The following is an 18,214-nucleotide window of genomic DNA, read 5'->3' as shown; positions in this document are numbered from 1 at the left end:
GAAGGTGAAGCCGGAGCCCTTGCAGACGAGGCCCAGGGACCCTCCAGGGGACACGAGGCCTCCAGAGCCACCCAGGAGCCCTGTAGGGCCTTCCAGGACACCTCTAGGACCTTCAGGGCCCCTTTGGAGACCCCCAGAACCCCTCTGGACCCCTCTAGATCCTCCTGGAAACACTTTGAGGCCTTCAAGGACACCTCGGGGACCCCCAGGAACCCTCCAGAGCCCCCTGGGACCCCTTCAGGGCCTTCCAGGACCCTTCTAGAACCCCCAGGGCTCCTCAAGGACCACCAGGACCTCTCTAGGGCCACCCAGGGCCCCTCTAGAGCCCCCGGGGACCTCCTTAAAGCCTTCCAGGACCCTTCTAGGACCCGACAGGACCCCTCAGGTTCCCCATGAAGGTCCCAAAGAGCTCCAGAGGGGTCCTGTGGGTCTCTAACGAGGTCCTGGGGGTCCCTAACGAGGTCCTGGGGGGCTCTAGTGGGGTCCTGAGGGTCCCAGAGGGGTCTCAGGGGGGTCTGGAGGGGACCTACAGGGATCCTGAAAGGACTTCCCGGGGTCCTGGGGGTCTCCAGAGGGTCCTGGTGCTCCTAGAAGGGCTCTGGGTGGCTCCAGAAGGCTCCCGGAAGGCCCTCGAGGGCTCCCAGGGCATCTCGAGGGGTCCCAGAGCCTTCCTGGGGCACCCGAGTCCTCTTGGATGGAGCCCACGTGCCCCAGGAAGGTCCCTGGGGGCTCCAGATCCCACCGGGAAACCCTTTAGGACCATCCCGGACCCTTCTAGAAACCCTCAGGAGCCACCTAGGACCCTTCTAGGACCCCCAGGACCCCTCTAGGGCCCCCCAGGGCCTCTCTGGAGCTCAATTAGTAGCCCTGAAGACCTAAGAGACTTAATTATCAGCCCTAAGGCACTTAATTATTAGCCCTGGAGCCCTAATTGACTTAATGATCAGCCCTCAATTAGGGCCTCAGGGGGAGAAATTGGATTCCAAGCCCTGATCTCCTAATTATTAGCCCCAACGGGTCCTTAATGAGCCCCAACAGGTCCCTAATGAGCCCCAACAGGTCCCTAATGAGCCCCAACAGGTCCCTAATGAGCCCCAACAGGTCCCTAATGAGCCCTAAGAGGCTTAATTAGTGGCTCTAATGGGAGGGGCTGGGCAGGAGACTCCATGTGAAGCCCTAAGATCCCCCCTTCTCCAGCCCATCACGTCTTCTGGAGGAGCCCTTGGGGGCCCCAAAGGCTCCTGGAAGGTCCTAGAAGGGTCCTGGGGGGCTCTTGAGGGGCCCTGAGGGTCCTAGATGGGTCCTAGGGGTCTCTAGAGGGTTCCTGGTGGTCCCTGTGGGCTCCTTTGTGGCCCTAGGGGGGTCCTGGGGGTCTCTAACGAGGTCCCGGTGGGCTCCAGGGGGGTCCTGAAGGTCCTAGCTGGGTCCCAGGGGGCTCTCAAGGGGCTCGGGGTCTCCTAGATGGGTTCTGGAAGGAGATAAAGGCGTCCTGGGGGCTCTCGAGAGGTCCCAGGGGGCTCTGGAGGGGTCCTGAGGGGCCTTGAAGCCTCCTGGGTGCTTCTCGAGAGGTTCTGAGGGTCCGAGGTGGGTCCTGGGGGGTTCTCAACATGTTCTCCATGTCCCAGGGGGTCCTGGGAGCCTCTGAAGAAGTTCCAGGGGCCTCTAGAGGGGTCTGGGAGGGCTCCAGAGGGGTCATGGGGGTCCTAGAAAGGTCCTGGGTGGCTCTCGAGGGGTCCTGAAAGGGTCGTTGTCCCTGGAGATGGTGAATCGGCCCTTGACCGCCGGCGAGTAGTAGATGTTAGCACCACTCTTGCTGATACTCGCGACCCACTCGAGGCCCTTCTGGGGCGCCTGACGGACCCATCCCATCCCGAAGTCGCTGAAGGTGAAGCCGGAGCCCTTGCAGACGAGGCTCAGGGACCCTCCAGGGGACACGAGGCCACCTCCCGTCTCCACCAGGGACACGGCCGCTCGGAGACCTGGAGGAGGACGAGAAGAAAGTTATGGAGCCACCCAGGAGCCCTTTGAGGCCTTCAAGGACACCTCGGGGACCCCCAGGAACTCTCCAGCACCCCATGCAACCCATTTAGGGCCTTCCAGGACCTTTCTAGAACCCCAAAGGTCTCCTCAAGGACCAGCAGGACCTCTCTAGGGCCACCCAGGGCCCCTCTACAACCTCCACGACCCCTCTAGAGCCACCCAGGACCCCTCTAGGACCACCAGGACCCCTCTAGAGGCAACCAGGACCCTTCTAGGACCTCCAGGACCCCTCTAGAGACCCCCAGGACCCCCTTGAAGGACTTTCTAAACCCCTCTAGGAACCCCAGGGCCTGTTGACACCCCCCTGAGACCCCTCCAGGACCTTCAAGGTCCCACTAGAGAGGAACCCGGAGGTGCCTCGTGTCCCCTGGAGGGTCCCTGGGCCTCGTCTGCAAGGGCTCCGGCTTCACCTTCAGCAGCTTCGGGATGGGATGGGTCCGTCAGGCGCCCCAGAAGGGTCTTGAGGACGTCGCAGAGATCAGCAGCTCTGGTGGTGACACCTACTACTCGCCGGCGGTCAAGGGCCGAGCCACCATCTCCAGGGACAACAACCCTTCCAGGACCCCCAGGACCCCTCGAGAGCCCCCAAGGAGCCCTCCAGGACCCTCAGGATCCCTCTAGAACCCCCCCAGGACCCATTTAGGTCCCTCAGGACCTCCTGGGAGCCCCCTGGGACCACCTTGAGGCATCCCAGAACCCCCCAGGAGCCCCCCAGGACCCTCCCAGGACCCCTCTGAAGCCCCCCAGGACCCCTCGAGGGACCCCCAGGGCTCTAGGAGTCTCTCCAGGAGCCCTTGGGGGCTCCAGGGGGGTCCTAGAAGGGTCCTGGGGGTCTCTAACAAGGTCCTAGATGGCTCTAGTGGGGTCCTGAGGGTCCCAGAGGGGTCCTAGGGGTCTCTTGAGGGTTCCTGGTGGTCCTGGAAGACCCTAAAGGGCTCCTGGGTGGCCCTAGAGGGGTCCTGAGAAGCCTTCAAGGGGTCCCGGGGGGTCTCAAGGGGTCCTGGGTGGCTCCAGAGGGGTCTGGAGGGTCCTGGAGGGCTCCTTGGGGGTTCAGGAGGGGTCCTGGAAGGCCCTACAGGGCTCCTGGGTGGCTCTAGATGGGTCTGGGGGGTCCAAGAGGGGTCCTGGAAGACCCCTAAGGTGTCCCAGGGGCCTCTCGAGGGGTTCTGGGGGTCCTGGGTCCCTAACGAGGGTCCGGAGGGGCCTGGAGAGATCCTGGAAGGGCTTGAAGGGGTCCTGGGGGGCTCTAGAGGGGGCTTGGTTGGCTTAGGAGGGGTCCTGGGGGTCCCAGTGGGGTCCTGGGGGTCTCTAGAGGGTCCTGAAGGTCCCAGTGGCGTCCTGGAAGGCCCTAATGGGGTCCCAGAGGACTCCTGAGGGGTCTCGGTGGCCCTAGGTGGGTCCTGGGGGGCTCCAGGTGGGTCCTGAGGGTCCTGGAGTGTGGGAGGTGGAACCAGCATCACCCCAACCAGCAGCACCAGCAGCTTTGGGGCAGCAGGAGGTGTTCTGGAAGGTTCTAACGGGGCCCTGGGCGGCTCCAGAGGGGTCCTGGGGGTCCTGGAAGGGTCGTTGTCCCTGGAGATGGTGGCTCGGCCCTTGACCGCCGGCGAGTACCTGGTGGTACCACCAGAGCTGCTGATCTCTGCGACCCACTCGAGGCCCTTCTGGGGCGCCTGACGGACCCACTGCATGTAGAAGCTGCTGAAGGTGAAGCCGGAGCCCTTGCAGACGAGGCCCAGGGACCCTCCAGGGGACACGAGGCCACCCAGGGACCCTTTAGGATCTTCCAGGACCACCAGGAACCCTCCAGAGACCCCCAGGACCCTTCTAGGACCATTAGAACCCCTCTAGAGCCACCCAGGGCCCCTCTTGAGGCCACCAGGACCTCTCTAGGACCCCAAAGGAGCATCTCAAGGACCATCAGGGCCCCTCGAGAGCCCCCCAGGACCCTTCTAGGACCCCCAAGGGCTCCTGACGAGATGGCCAGGATCCCCCAGGCCCCCCAGGACCTCCCTGGAGCTCCAAGAAGCCCCCAAAGTCCTTCCAGGGTCCCACTAGGTCCCCCAGAGCCCCTCGAGAGCCCCCGGGCAGCTCTTGGACTCTGGCCAGGACCCTTCCAGGACCTTCCGGATCCTTCTAGAACCCCCCAGGACCCCTCGAGGGCCCCCAGGAGCCTTCTAGGACCCCCAGGACCACTGGAGACCCCCCTGAGACCCCTCGAGGAGCCCCAGGACCCCTCTAGGGCCCCCCAGGACCTCTCTGGAGCTCAATTAGTAGCCCTGAACACCTAAGAGACTTAATTAGTAGCCCTAAGGCTCTTAATTATTAGCTCTGGAGCCCTAATTGACTTAATGATCAGCCCTCAATTAGGGCCTCAGGTGGAGAAATTGGATTCCAAGCCCTGATCTCCTAATTATTAGCCCCAACAGGTCCCTAATGAGCCCCAACAGGTCCCTAATGAGCCCCAACAGGTCCCTAATGAGCCCTGAGAGGCTTAATTAGTGGCTCTAATGGGAGGGGCTGGGCAGGAGACTCCATGTGAAGCCCTAAGATCCCCCCTTCTCCAGCCCATCACGTCTTCTGGAGGAGCCCTTGGGGGCCCTAAAGGCTCCTGGAAGGTCCTAGAAGGGTCCTGGGGGGCTCTTGAGGGGCCCTGATGGTCCCTGAGATGTTGGTTTGGGTTCTAGAGTGATCGTGGTCGTCCTAGAAGGGACCCAGGGGGCTCTCGAGGGGTCCTGTGGGTCCTAGAAGGGTCCTGGGGGTCTCTAACGAGGTCCTGGGGGGCTCTAGTGGGCTCCTGAAGACACTAGAGGGGTTTCAGAGGGGTCTCCAGTGGTCCTGGGGGTCCTAGAAGGCTCCTGGGGGGCCCTAAAGGGGTCCTGATGCTTCTGGAGGGCTCCTGGGGGTCTCCAGGGGGTTCCTGGGTGGCTCTAGAGGGGTCCCGAGGGGCCTTGAAGCCTCCTGGGTGGCTCTAGAGTGGTTCTGAGGGTCCTAGACGGGTCGTGGGACGTTCTCAGGGGCCCTCGATGGGTCTGGGGGCCTCTAGAGGGGGGTTGGGGGCCTCTAGAGGGGCCCTGGGGGTCCCAGAAAGGTCCTAGAAGGTCCTAAAGGAGGTCCCAGGGGGCTCTCAAGGGGTCCTGGGGGTTCTAGAAGGGTCCTGGGGGGCTCCAGGTGGGTCCTGAGGGTCCTGGAGTGTGGGAGGTGGAACCAGCATCACCCCAACCAGCAGCACCAGCAGCTTTGGGGCAGCAGGAGGTGTTCTGGAAGGTTCTAACGGGGCCCTGGGCGGCTCCAGAGGGGTCCTGGGGGTCCTGGAAGGGTCGTTGTCCCTGGAGATGGTGGCTCGGCCCTTGACCGCCGGCGAGTAGCTGGTGGTACCACCAGTGCTGATCCTCGCGAGGAACTCGAGGCCCTTCTGGGGCGCCTGACGGACCCAAACCATGTCGAAGCTGCTGAAGGTGAAGCCGGAGCCCTTGCAGACGAGGCTCAGGGACCCTCCAGGGGACACGAGGCCACCTCCCGTCTCCACCAGGGACACGGCCGCTCGGAGACCTGGAGGAGGACGAGAAGAAAGTTATGGAGCCACCCAGGAGCCCTTTGAGGCCTTCAAGGACACCTCGGGGACCCCCAGGAACCCTCCAGCGCCCCATGCAACCCATTTAGGGCCTTCCAGGACCTTTCTAGAACCCCAAAGGGCTCCTCAAGGACCACCAGGACCTCTCTAGGGCCACCCAGGGCCCCTCTACAACCTCCAGGACCCCTCTAGAGACCCCCAGGACCCCCTTGAGGGACTTTCTAAACCCCTCTTAGGGCTCATTAGGGACCTGTTGGGGCTCATTAGGGCCCTGCTGGGGCTAATAATTAGGAGATCAGGGCTTGGAATCCAATTTCTCCACCTGAGGCCCTAATTGAGGGCTGATCATTAAGTCAATTAGGGCTCCAGGGTTAATAATTAAGTGCCTTAGGGCTGATAATTAAGTCTCTTAGGTGTTCAGGGCTACTAATTGAGCTCCAGAGAGATCCTGGGGGTCCTCGAGGGGTCTCAGGGGGGTCTCCAGTGGTCCTGGGGGCCCTAGAAGGCTCCTGGGGGGCCCTAGAGGGGTCCTGGGGGGTTCTAGAAGGATCCGGAAGGTCCTGGAAGGGTCCTGGCCAGAGTCCAAGAGCTGCCCGGGGGCTCTCGAGGGGCCCTGGGGGACCTAGTGGGACCCTGGAAGGACTTTGGGGGCTCCTTGGATCTCCAGGGAGGTCCTGGGGGGCCTGGGGGGCTCCTGGTCATCTCGTCAGGAGCTCTTGGGGGTCCTAGAAGGGTCCTGGGGGGCTCTCGAGGGGGTCTGGGGGGTCCTAGAGACGTCCTGGATGGCACGAGGCAGCTCCGGGTTCCACTCTAGGGGGACCTTGAAGGTCCTGGAGGGGTCTCAGGAGGGTGTCAAGAGGCCCTGGGGTTCCTAGAGGGGATTAGAAAGTCCTTCAAGGGGGTCCTGGGGCCTCCAGAGAGGTCCTGGGGGTCTCTAGAGGGGTCCTGGAGGTCCTAGAAGGGTCCTGGGGGGCCCTAGAGAGGTCCTAGTGGTCCTTGAGGAGCCCTTTGGGGTTCTAGAAGGGTCCTAGAAGGCCCTAAAGGGCTCCTGGGTGGCTCTGGAGGCCTCGTGTCCCCTGGAGGGTCCATGAGCCTCGTCTGCAAGGGCTCCGGCTTCACCTTCAGCAGCTTCAACATGTTCTGGGTCCGTCAGGCGCCCCAGAAGGGCCTCGAATACGTCGCGAGGATCAGCTATGATGGTAGTTCCACCTACTACTCGCCGGCGGTCAAGGGCCGATTCACCATCTCCAGGGACAACGACCCCTCCAGGACCCCCAGGACCCCTCGAGAGCCGCCCAGGGCCCCGTTAGAACCTTCCAGAACACCTCCTGCTGCCCCAAAGCTGCTGGTGCTGCTGGTTGGGGTGCTGCTGGTTCCACCTCCCACACTCCAGGACCCTCAGGACCCACCTGGAGCCCCCCAGGACCCACCTAGGGCCACCGAGACCCCTCAGGAGTCCTCGGGGACCCCATTAGGGCCTTCCAGGACCCCTCAGGGACCTTCAGGACCCTCTGGGACCCCCAGGGCCCTCTGGGACCCCCAGGCCCCCTCTAGGTGTCTGCAGGACCCTTCTAAACGCACTCAGGCCTCTCTCCATGCCCCCCAGGAGCCCTCGAGGACCCTCAGAATCGCTCTAGAGCTCCCCAGGACCTTCCAGAACCATCCGGGCTCCTCTAGGGCCACCCAAGACCCTTCCAGAGCCCCCTGGGGCCCCTTCAAAGCCTCCCGGGACCCTTCGAGGATGACCAGGACCCCCCAGGAGCCCTCAAAGACCCCCCAACGTCCCCTCTGAAGCCCCCCAGGACCCCTCGATAAACCCCGAAGGAGCCCTCAAGGGCTCTAGTTGGGTCCTGAGGGTCCCAGAGGGGTCTCAGGGGGGTCTCGAGGGGACCTAGCGGGATCCTGAAAGGACTTCCCGGGGTCCTGCGGGTCTCCAGAGGGTCCTGGTGCTCCTAGAAGGGCTCTGGGTGGCTCCAGAAGGCTCCTGGAAGGCCCCTCTTGGGCCATCAGGACCCTTCTAGGACCCCTCTGGAGCCCCCAGGGCCACTTAAGGCCTTCCAGGACTCCTCCAGGACCACTCGGTCCCTTCGAGAGACACCAAGGACCCTCCAGGAGCCCTTGGGGGCCTTCCAGGACCCTTCTGGGGCTCCCAGAACCCTTCAAGATCCCCCCGCGACCCCTTTAGGGCCTTCTAAGTCCTCTCTTGGACCCCCCAGACCCTTCTAGAGACCCCCAGGACCCTTCTAGGACCCCCTGGAGCCCCCAAGGGCTCCTGGAGAGACTCCTAGAGCCCTGGGGGTCCCTGAGGGGTCCTGGGGGGCTTCAGAGGGGTCCTGGGGGGGTCCTGGGGGGCTCCTGGGGTGTCCTGAGAGTCCTAGAAGGGTCCTGGAAGGCCTCAAGGTGGTCCCAGGGGGCTCCCAGGAGGTCCTGAGGGACCTAAATGGGTCCTGGGGGGGTTCTAGAAGGGTCCTGAGGGTCCTGGAGGGGTCCTGGGGGGCTGGAGGGCTCCTTGTGGGCTCTCTAGAGGTTCTGGGGGTCCTGGAAGGGTCGTTGTCCCTGGAGATGGTGGCTCGGCCCTTGACCGCCGGCGAGTACTCGGTGGAACCACCAGAGCTGCTGATCTGTGCGACGTATTCGAGGCCCTTCTGGGGCGCCTGATGGACCCAAACCATGTAGAAGCTGCTGAAGGTGAAGCCGGAGCCCTTGCAGACGAGGCCCAGGGACCCTCCAGGGGACACGAGGCCTCCAGAGCCACCCAGGAGCCCTTGGAGACCTTCCAGGACACCTCGGGGACCCCCAGGAACCCTCCAGAGACCCCTGGGAGCCCTTTAGGGCCTTCCAGGACCCTTCTAGAACCCCAAAGGTCTCCTCAAGGACCACCAGGACCTCTCTAGGGCCACCCAGGGCCCCTCTAGCACCATCAGGACCCCTCTAGAGGCAACCAGGACCCCTCTAGGACCTCCAAGACCCCTCTAGAGACCCCCAGGACCTCTCTGGAGGCCCCAGGACCCCCTTGAAGGACTTTCTAAACCCCTCTAGGAACCCCAGGGCCTCTTGACACCCCCCTGAGACCCCTCCAGGACCTTCAAGGTCCCCCTAGAGTGGAACCCGGAGGTGCCTCGTGTCCCCTGGAGGGTCCCTGGGCCTCGTCTGGGAGCCCTGAAGGGCTCCTGGGGGTCCCTGAGGGGGCCTGGGGGGTTCTAGAAGGATCCTGAGGGTCCTAGAAGAGTCCTGGAAGGCCTTGAAGAGGTCCCAGGGGGCTCTCAAGGGGTCCTGGTGGTCCTTGAGGGCTGCTTTATGGTCTGGAGACCTTCAGGATCCCCCTGGACCCCTCGAGATCCCCCTGGAAGCCCTTTGAGGCCTTCACGGCCACCTCGGGGACCTCCTGGAACCCCCCAGAGCCCCCGGGGACCCCTCGAGGGCCTTCCAGGACCCTTCTAGAACCCCCAGGAACCTTCTAGAACCCCCAGGGGCTCCTCAACAGACAATAACCATAATAATAACAATAATTAACAATGATAATTGCTTTAATCCCACTAATAATCATCTTAATAACCCCCAAAATCACTCTAATCACTCCAATAATCCCACTAATATCACTAATAATCCCACACAAGCCCCCAATCCCTCGTTTCTTCCCCTTAATTAAGGCCCTAATTAAGGCATCATTAACCCCCCCTTTATTTTTCTCCTTTGGGTTTTTCCCTCGTTCCTAAAAATCCTCAAAACTGGCCCCGAAACCCCAAAAAGTCCTTTTTTTACCCCAAAACTTTCTTTTTCGGGGCCTTCGGGCGCAGCTGCTGCTCTCGGGGAGGGGTCATTAAGTCTCGGCTTCGTTAGAGCTAATGATCACACTTATTGGGGCTAATGAAGTCAATATTAGAGCTCATCAGGGACCTATTAGGGTTAATAATTAGGATCTTGGGGCTTCACATTGAGTCTCCTGCCCAGCCCCTCCCATTAGAGCCACTAATTAAGCCTCTCAGGGCTCATTAGGGACCTGTTGGGGCTCATTAGGGACCTGTTGGGGCTCATTAGGGACCTGTTGGGGCTCATTAGGGACCTGTTGGGGCTAATAATTAGGAGATCAGGGCTTGGAATCCAATTTCTCCACCTGAGGCCCTAATTGAGGGCTGATGATTAAGTCAATTAGGGCTCCAGGGCTAGTAATTAAGTGCCTTAGGGCTGATAATTAAGTCTCTTAGGTGTTCAGGGCTACTAATTGAGCTCCAGAGAGGCCCTGGGGGGCCCTAGAGGAGTCTTCGAGGTCCTGGAAGGGTTCTGGGGGACTCTAGAGGGGTCCTGATGGTCCTAGAGGGGTTCTGGGGGTCTCTAGAGGGGTCTTGGAGGTCCTAGAGGAGCCCGTTGGGGTTCTAGAAAGGTCCTGGAAGGCCCTAAATGGGTTGCATGGGGCGCTGGAGGGTTCCTGGGGGTCCCCAAGGTGTCCTTGAAGGTCTCAAAGGGCTCCTGGGTGGCTCCATAACTTTCTTCTCGTCCTCCTCCAGGTCTCCGAGCGGCCGTGTCCCTGGTGGAGACGGGAGGTGGCCTCGTGTCCCCTGGAGGGTCCATGAGCCTCGTCTGCAAGGGCTCCGGCTTCACCTTCAGCAGCTTCAGGATGGTTTGGGTCCGTCAGGCGCCCCAGAAGGGCCTCGAGTGGCTCGCGCTGATCAACACTGGTGGTACCACCTGGTACTCGCCGGCGGTCAAGGGCCGAGCCACCATCTCCAGGGACAACGACCCTTCCAGGACCCCCAGGACCCCTCTGGAGCCGCCCAGGGCCCCGTTAGAACCTTCCAGAACACCTCCTGCTGCCCCAAAGCTGCTTATGGTGCTGGTTGGGGTGATGCTGGTTCCACCTCCCACACTCCAGGACCCTCAGGACCCACCTGGAGCCCCCCAGGACCCACCTAGGGCCACCGAGACCCCTCAGGAGTCCTCGGGGACCCCATTAGGGCCTTCCAGGACCCCTCTGGGACCGTCAGGACCCCTCTGGGACCTCCAGGACCCGTCTAGATCCCCCTGGAAGCCCTTTGAGGCTTTCGAGGACACCTTGAGGACCCCCAGGAACCCCCCAGAGCCCCCTGGGACCCCTTGAGGGCCTTCCAGGACCCTTCTAGAACCCCCAGGGCTCCTCTAGAACCCGCAGAGCTCCTCAAGGACCACCAGGACCTCTCTAGGGCCACCCAGGGCCCCTCTAGAGCCCCCGGGGACCTCCTTAAAGCCTTCCAGGACCCTTCTAGGACCCAACAGGTCCACTCAGGTTCCCCTTGAAGGTCCTAAAGAGCTCCAGGCGGGTCCTGGGGGTCCTAGAAGGGTCCTGGGGGGCTCCAGAAGGCTCCCGGAAGGCCCCTCTTGGGCTATTAGGGCCCTTCTAGGACCCCCCTGGAGCCCCCAATGGCTCCTGGAGAGACTCCTAGAGCCCTGGGGGTCCCTGAGGGGTCCTGGGGGGCTTCAGAGGGGTCCTGGGGGGCTCCTGGGGGGTCCTGGGAGTCCTAGAAGGGTCCTGGAAGGCCTCAAGGTGGTCCCAGGGGGCTCCCAGGAGGTCCTGAGGGACCTAAATGGGTCCTGGGGGGGTTCTATAAGGATTCTGGGGGTCCCAGAGGGGTTCTGGTGGTACTAGAAGGGTCCTGGAGGGCTCCTTGTGGGCTGTCTAGAGGTTCTGGGGGTCCTGGAAGGGTCGTTGTCCCTGGAGATGGTGAATCGGCCCTTGACCGCTGGCGAGTAGTAGATGTAAGCACCATTGTTGCTGATCCTCGCAACGAACTCAAGGCCCTTCTGGGGCGCCTGACGGACCCATCCCATCCTGAAGCTGCTGAAGGTGAAGCCGGAGCCCTTGCAGACGAGGCTCAGGGACCCTCCAGGGGACACGAGGCCACCTCCCGTCTCCACCAGGGACACGGCCGCTCGGAGACCTGGAGGAGGACGAGAAGAAAGTTATGGAGCCACCCAGGAGCCCTTTGAGACCTTCAAGGACACCTTGGGGACCCCCAGGAACCCTCCAGCGCCCCATGCAACCCCTTGAGGGCCTTCCAGGACTTTTCTAGAACCCCAAAGGTCTCCTCAAGGACCACCAGGACCTCTCTAGGGCCCCCCAGGACCCCTCTGGAGCCACCCAGAACCCCTCTAGGACCATGAGGACCCCTCTAGAGGCAACCAGGACCCCTCTAGGGCCTCCAAGACCCCTCTAGAGACCCCCAGGACCTCTCTGGAGGCCCCAGGACCACCTTGAAGGACTTTGTAAACCCCTCTAGGAACCCCAGGGCCTCTTGACACCCCCCTGAGACCCCTCCAGGACCTTCAAGGTTCCCCTAGAGTGGAGCCTGGAGGTGCCTGATCTAGGACCCCTCGAGGACCCCCAGGGCCTCTCTGGAGCTCAATTAGTAGCCATGAACACCTAAGAGACTTAATTATTAGCCCTAGGGCACTTAATTATTAGCCCTAGAGCCCTAATTGACTTAATGATCAGCCCTCAATTAGGGCCTCAGGGGGAGAAATTGGATTCCAAGCCCTGATCTCCTAATTATTAGCCCCAACAGGTCCCTAATGAGCCCCAACAGGTCCCTAATGAGCCCCAACAGGTCCCTAATGAGCCCCAACAGGTCCCTAATGAGCCCCAACAGGTCCCTAATGAGCCCTGAGAGGCTTAATTAGTGGCTCTAATGGGAGGGGCTGGGCAGGAGACTCAATGTGAAGCCCTAAGATCCCCCCTTCTCCAGCCCATCACGTCTTCTGGAGGAGCCCTTGGGGGCCCTAAAGGCTCCTGGAAGGTCCTAGAAGGCTCCTGGGTGGCTCTAGAGCCCCCTGGGACCTCTTGAACTCTGTCCAGGACCCTTCTAGGACCCCCAGGACCCCTCTGGGATCCTCAGGATCCTTCTAGAACCCCCCAGGACCCATTTAGGTCCCTCAGGACCTCCTGGGAGCCCCCTGGGACCACCTTGAGGCCTCCCAGGACCCTTCTAGGACTCCCAGGACCCCTCTGAAGCCCCCCAGGACCCCTCAGGGACCCCCAGGGCTCTAGGAGTCTCTTCAGGAGCCCTTGGGGGCTCCAGGGGGGTCCTGGGGGTCTCCAGAAGGGTCCTGGGGGGCTCCAGAAGGGTCCTGGGGGGCTCCAGGACTCCACGAGAGCCACCTGGGGGCCCTTGAAGGCCTTCCAGGAGCCCTCTAGGACCCCCAGGACCTCTCCGGGACCCCTTGAGGGCCTTCCAGCAGCCCTAGTGCCCCACCTGAGCCCCTCTGGAGACCCCCCAGGATCCATCTAGGACCCTCAGGACCCCAGAAGAGACCCCCAGGACCTCTCAGAGGCCCCCAGCATCCCATCCCATCCTGTCCCATCTTCCTGAGGAGCCCTTGGTTCCCCTTGAAGGTCCTTTGGAGGCCTAGAGGGACCCTGAAGGGCCCTAGAGGGGTCCCAGGGGGACCTAGAGGGGTCCTGGGTGGCCTCCAGAGGGGTTCTGGGGGGTCTAGAGAGGCCCTGGGTGGCCCTAGAGGGGTCCTGGGGGTCCTTGAAGCACCCTGGGGGGCTCTGGAGAGGCTCTGGAGGGTTCTCCAAGCTCCTGGGTGTCCCAGGGGGGTCCTGGGAGTCTCTTTGGGAGTCCTGGGGGCCTCTACGGGGGGTCTGGAAGGGCCTGAAGGGGCCCTGGGTGGTTCTAGAGGGGTCCTGACGGTCCTAGATGGGTCCTGGGGGGCTCTGGAGGGTTCCTGGTGGTCCTGGAGGATCTTAAAGGGTCCCTGGGTGGCCTCGTGTCCCCTGGAGGGTCCCTGGGCCTCGTCTGCAAGGGCTCTGGCTTCACCTTCAGCAGCTTCGGGATGAACTGGGTCCGTCAGGCGCCCCAGAAGGGCCTCGAGTGGGTCGCGAGGATCAGCAGCTCTGGTGGTTCCACCTACTACTCGCCGGCGGTCAAGGGCCGAGCCACCATCTCCAGGGACAACGACCCTTCCAGGACCCCCAGGACCCCTCGAGAGCCGCCCAGGGCCCCATTAGAACCTTCTAGGACCCCTTTGGAGACCCCCAGGACCCCTCTGGGCCCCGCTGGACCCCTCTAGATCCCCCTGGAAGCCCTTTGAGGCCTTCGAGGACACCTCAGGGACCCCCAGGAACCCCCCAGAGACCCCTGGGAGCCCTTTAGGGCCTTCCAGGACCCTTCTAGAACCCCCAGGGCTCCTCAAGGACCACCAGGACCTCTCTAGGGCCACCCAGGACCCCTCGAGAGCCCCCAGAGACCTCCTTAAAGCCTTCCAGGACCCTTCTAGGACCCAACAGGACCCCTCAGGTTCCCCATGAAGGTCCTAAAGAGCTCCAGACGGGTCCTGGGGGTCCTAGAAGGGTCCTGGGGGTCTCTAATGAGGTCCTGGGGGTCTCTAGTGGGGTCCTGAGGATCCCAGAGGGGTCTCAGGGGGGTCTCGAGGGGACCTAGCGGGATCCTGAAAGGACTTCCCGGGGTCCTGGGGGTCTCCAGAGGGTCCTGGTGCTCCTGGAAGGGCTCTGGGTGGCTCCAGAAGGCTCCTGGAAGGCCCCTCTTGGGCCATCAGGACCCTTCTAGGACCCCTCTGGAGCCCCCAGGGCCACTTAAGGCCTTCCAGGACTCCTCCAGGACCCCTCGGTCCCTTCTGGAGACACCAAGGACCCTCCAGGAGCCCTTTGGGGCCTTCCAAGACCCTTCTAGGGCTCCCAGAACCCTTCAAGATCCCCCCGCGACCCCTTCAGGGCCTTCTAAGTCCTCTCTTGGACCCCCCAGACCCTTCTAGAGCCCCCCAGGACCCTTCTAGGACCCCCCTGGAGCCCCCAAGGGCTCCTGGAGAGACTCCTAGAGCCCTGGGGGTCCCTGAGGGGTCCTGGGGGGCTTCAGAGGGGTCCTGGGGGGGTCCTGGGGGGCTCTTGGGGGGTCCTGGGAGTCCTAGAAGGGTCCTGGAAGGCCTCAAGGTGGTCCCAGGGGGCTCCCAGGAGGTCCTGAGGGACCTAAATGGGTCCGGGGGAGGTTCTAGAAGGATTCTGGGGGTCCCAGAGGGCTCCTTGTGGGCTCTCTAGAGGCTCTGGGGGTCCTGGAAGGGTCGTTGTCCCTGGAGATGGTGGCTCGGCCCTTGACCGCCGGCGAGTAGTAGGTGGAACCACCACCAGTGCTGATCTCTGCGACGTATTCGAGGCCCTTCTGGGGCGCCTGACGGACCCAGAACATGTTGAAGCTGCTGAAGGTGAAGCCGGAGCCCTTGCAGACGAGGCTCATGGACCCTCCAGGGGACACGAGGCCTCCAGAGCCACCCAGGAGCCCTTTGAGACCTTCAAGAACACCTCGGGGACCCCCAGGAACCCTCCAGCGCCCCATGCAACCCCATTAGGGCCTTCCAGGACCCTTCTAGAACCCCAAAGGGCTCCTCAAGGACCAGCAGGACCTCTCTAGGGCCACCCAGAACCCCTCTAGGACCCTCAGGACCCCTCTAGAGGCAACAAGGACCCTTCTAGGACCTCCAAGACCCCTCTAGAGACCCCCAGGACCTCTCTGGAGGCCCCAGGACCCCCTTGAAGGACTTTCTAAACCCCTCTAGGAACCCCAGGGCCTCTTGACACCCCCCTGAGACCCCTCCAGGACCTTCAAGGTCCCCCTAGAGAGGAACCCGGAGCTGCCTGATCTAGGACCCCTCTAGAGCCCCCCAGGGCCTCTCTGGAGCTCAATTAGTAGCCCTGAACACCTAAGAGACTTAATTATTAGCCCTAAGGCACTTAATTATTAGCCCTAAACCCTAATTGACTTAATGATCAGCCCTCAATTAGGGCCTCAGGTGGAGAAATTGGATTCCAAGCCCTGATCTCCTAATTATTAGCCCCAACAGGTCCCTAATGAGCCCCAACAGGTCCCTAATGAGCCCCAACAGGTCCCTAATGAGCCCCAACAGGTCCCTAATGAGCCCCAACAGGTCCCTAATGAGCCCCAACAGGCCCCTAATGAGCCCTGAGAGGCTTAATTAGTGGCTCTAATGGGAGGGGCTGGGCAGGAGACTCAATGTGAAGCCCTAAGATCCCCCCTTCTCCAGCCCATCACGTCTTCTGGAGGAGCCCTTGGGGGCCCTAAAGGCTCCTGGAAGGTTCTAGAAGGCTCCTGGGGGGCTCTCAAGGGGGTCTGGGGGGTCCTAGAGACGTCCTGGAGGGTCCTAACGGGGCCCTGGGGCATCTAGAGGGGTTCTGAGGGTCCTAGAAGGGTCCTGGAGGGCTCCCTGTGGGCTCCAGAGGGGTCCTGGGGGTCCTGGAAGGGTCGTTGTCCCTGGAGATGGTGAATCGGCCCTTGACCGCCGGCGAGTACCTGATGGTACCACCATCGTAGCTGATACTCGCGACCCACTCGAGGCCCTTCTGGGGCGCCTGACGGACCCAGGCCATCTCGAAGCTGCTGAAGGTGAAGCCGGAGCCCTTGCAGACGAGGCCCAGGGACCCTCCAGGGGACACGAGGCCTCCAGAGCCACCCAGGAGCCCTTTAGGGCCTTCCAGGACCCTTCTTGGACCCCCAGGCCCCCTCTGGGACCAGCCAGGGCCCCTCTGGAGCCCTCCCAGACCCCTCTAGAGGCCCCTAGAACTTCTTCAGAGGCTCCCAGGACCCCCTGGGACGTGGAGAACACGTTGAGAACCCCCCAGGACCCACCTCGGACCCTCAGAACCTCTCGAGAAGCACCCAGGAGGCTTCAAGGCCCCTCAGGACCCCTCCAGAGCCCCCCGGAACCTCTCGAGAGCCCCCAGGACGCCTTTATCTCCTTCCAGAACCCATCTAGGAGACCCCGAGCCCCTTGAGAGCCCCCGGGGACCCAGCTAGGACCTTCAGGACCCCCGTAGAGCCCCCCAGGACCTCGTTAGAGACCCCCAGGACCCCCCTAGGGCCCAAAGGAGCCCTCAGGGACCACCAGGAACCCTCAGGAGACCCCTAGGACCCATCTAGGGCCTTCAGGACCCCTCTAGAACCACCCAGGGCCCCTCTGGAGGCCACCAGGACCCCTCTAAGACCCCAAAGGAGCATCTCAAGGACCCTCAGGGCCCCTCAAGGCCCCCCAGGACCCTTCTAGGACCTTCCGGGAGCCTTTAGGGCCCCCAAGGGCTCCTCCAGAAGACGTGATGGGCTGGAGAAGGGGGGATCTTAGGGCTTCACATGGAGTCTCCTGCCCAGCCCCTCCCATTAGAGCCACTAATTAAGCCTCTCAGGGCTCATTAGGGGCCTGTTGGGGCTCATTAGGGACCTGTTGGGGCTCATTAGGGACCTGTTGGGGCTCATTAGGGACCTGTTGGGGCTAATAATTAGGAGATCAGGGCTTGGAATCCAATTTCTCCACCTGAGGCCCTAATTGAGGGCTGATCATTAAGTCAATTAGGGTTTAGGGCTAATAATTAAGTGCCTTAGGGCTACTAATTAAGTCTCTTAGGTGTTCAGGGCTACTAATGGAGCTCCAGAGAGGCCCTGGGGGGCTCTAGAGGGGTCTTGGAGATCCTAGAAGGGTCCTGGGGGGCCCTAGAGGGGTCCTGGGGGGCTCAGAAGGGGTCCTGGTGGTCGTAGAAGGGCCCTGGGTGGCCCTAGAGAGGTCCTAGTGGTCCTTGAGGAGACCTTTGGGCTTCCAGAGGAGCCCTGGGGGTTCTAGAAGGGTCCTGGAAGGCCCTAAAGGGCTCCTGGGTGGCTCTGGAGGCCTCGTGTCCCCTGGAGGGTCCCTGGGCCTCGTCTGCAAGGGCTCCGGCTTCACCTTCAGCAGCTTCAACATGCAGTGGGTCCGTCAGGCGCCCCAGAAGGGCCTCGAGTGGCTCGCGCTGATCAGCACTGGTGGTTCCACCTACTACTCGCCGGCGGTCAAGGGCCGATTCACCATCTCCAGGGACAACGACCCTTCCAGGACCCCCAGGACCCCTCAGAGCCGCCCAGGGCCCCGTTAGAACCTTCCAGAACACCTCCTGCTGCCCCAAAGCTGCTGGTGCTGCTGGTTGGGGTGCTGCTGGTTCCACCTCCCACACTCCAGGACCCCCAGGACCCACCTGGAGCCCCCCAGGACCCACCTAGGGCCACCGAGACCCCTCAGGAGTCCTCTGGGACCCCATTAGGGCCTTCCAGGACCCCACTGGGACCTTCAGGACCCTCAAGAGCCCCCCAGGACCCCTCCAGGACCCCTCTGAAGCCCCCCAGGACCCCTCGAGGGACCCCCAGGGCTCTAGGAGTCTCTTCAGGAGCCCTTGGGGGCTGCAGGGGGGTCCTGGGGGGCTCTAGTTGGGTCCTGAGGGTCCCAGAGGGGTCTCAGGGGGATCTCGAGGGGTTCCGAGGGTCCTACAGGGGTCGTGGGTTCCTTAAAAGGGACCCTGAGGGTCCTGGACGGGCCCTGAGTGGCTCTTGAGGGGTCCTGGGGGTCCTGGAAGGGTCGTTGTCCCTGGAGATGGTGGCTCGGCCCTTGACCGCCGGCGAGTAGAAGGTGGAACCCCCAGTGTCCCTGATATACGCGAGGAACTCGAGGCCCTTCTGGGGCGCCTGACGGACCCAAAGCATCGCGAAGCTGCTGAAGGTGAAGCCGGAGCCCTTGCAGACGAGGCCCAGGGACCCTCCAGGGGACACGAGGCCACCCAGGGACCCTTTAAGATCTCCCAGGACCACC

This window comes from Phaenicophaeus curvirostris, chromosome 33, assembly GCF_032191515.1.
Source record: "Phaenicophaeus curvirostris isolate KB17595 chromosome 33, BPBGC_Pcur_1.0, whole genome shotgun sequence".
NCBI classification, from domain to species: domain Eukaryota; kingdom Metazoa; phylum Chordata; class Aves; order Cuculiformes; family Cuculidae; genus Phaenicophaeus; species Phaenicophaeus curvirostris.
This window is presented reverse-complemented; position numbering follows the sequence as displayed.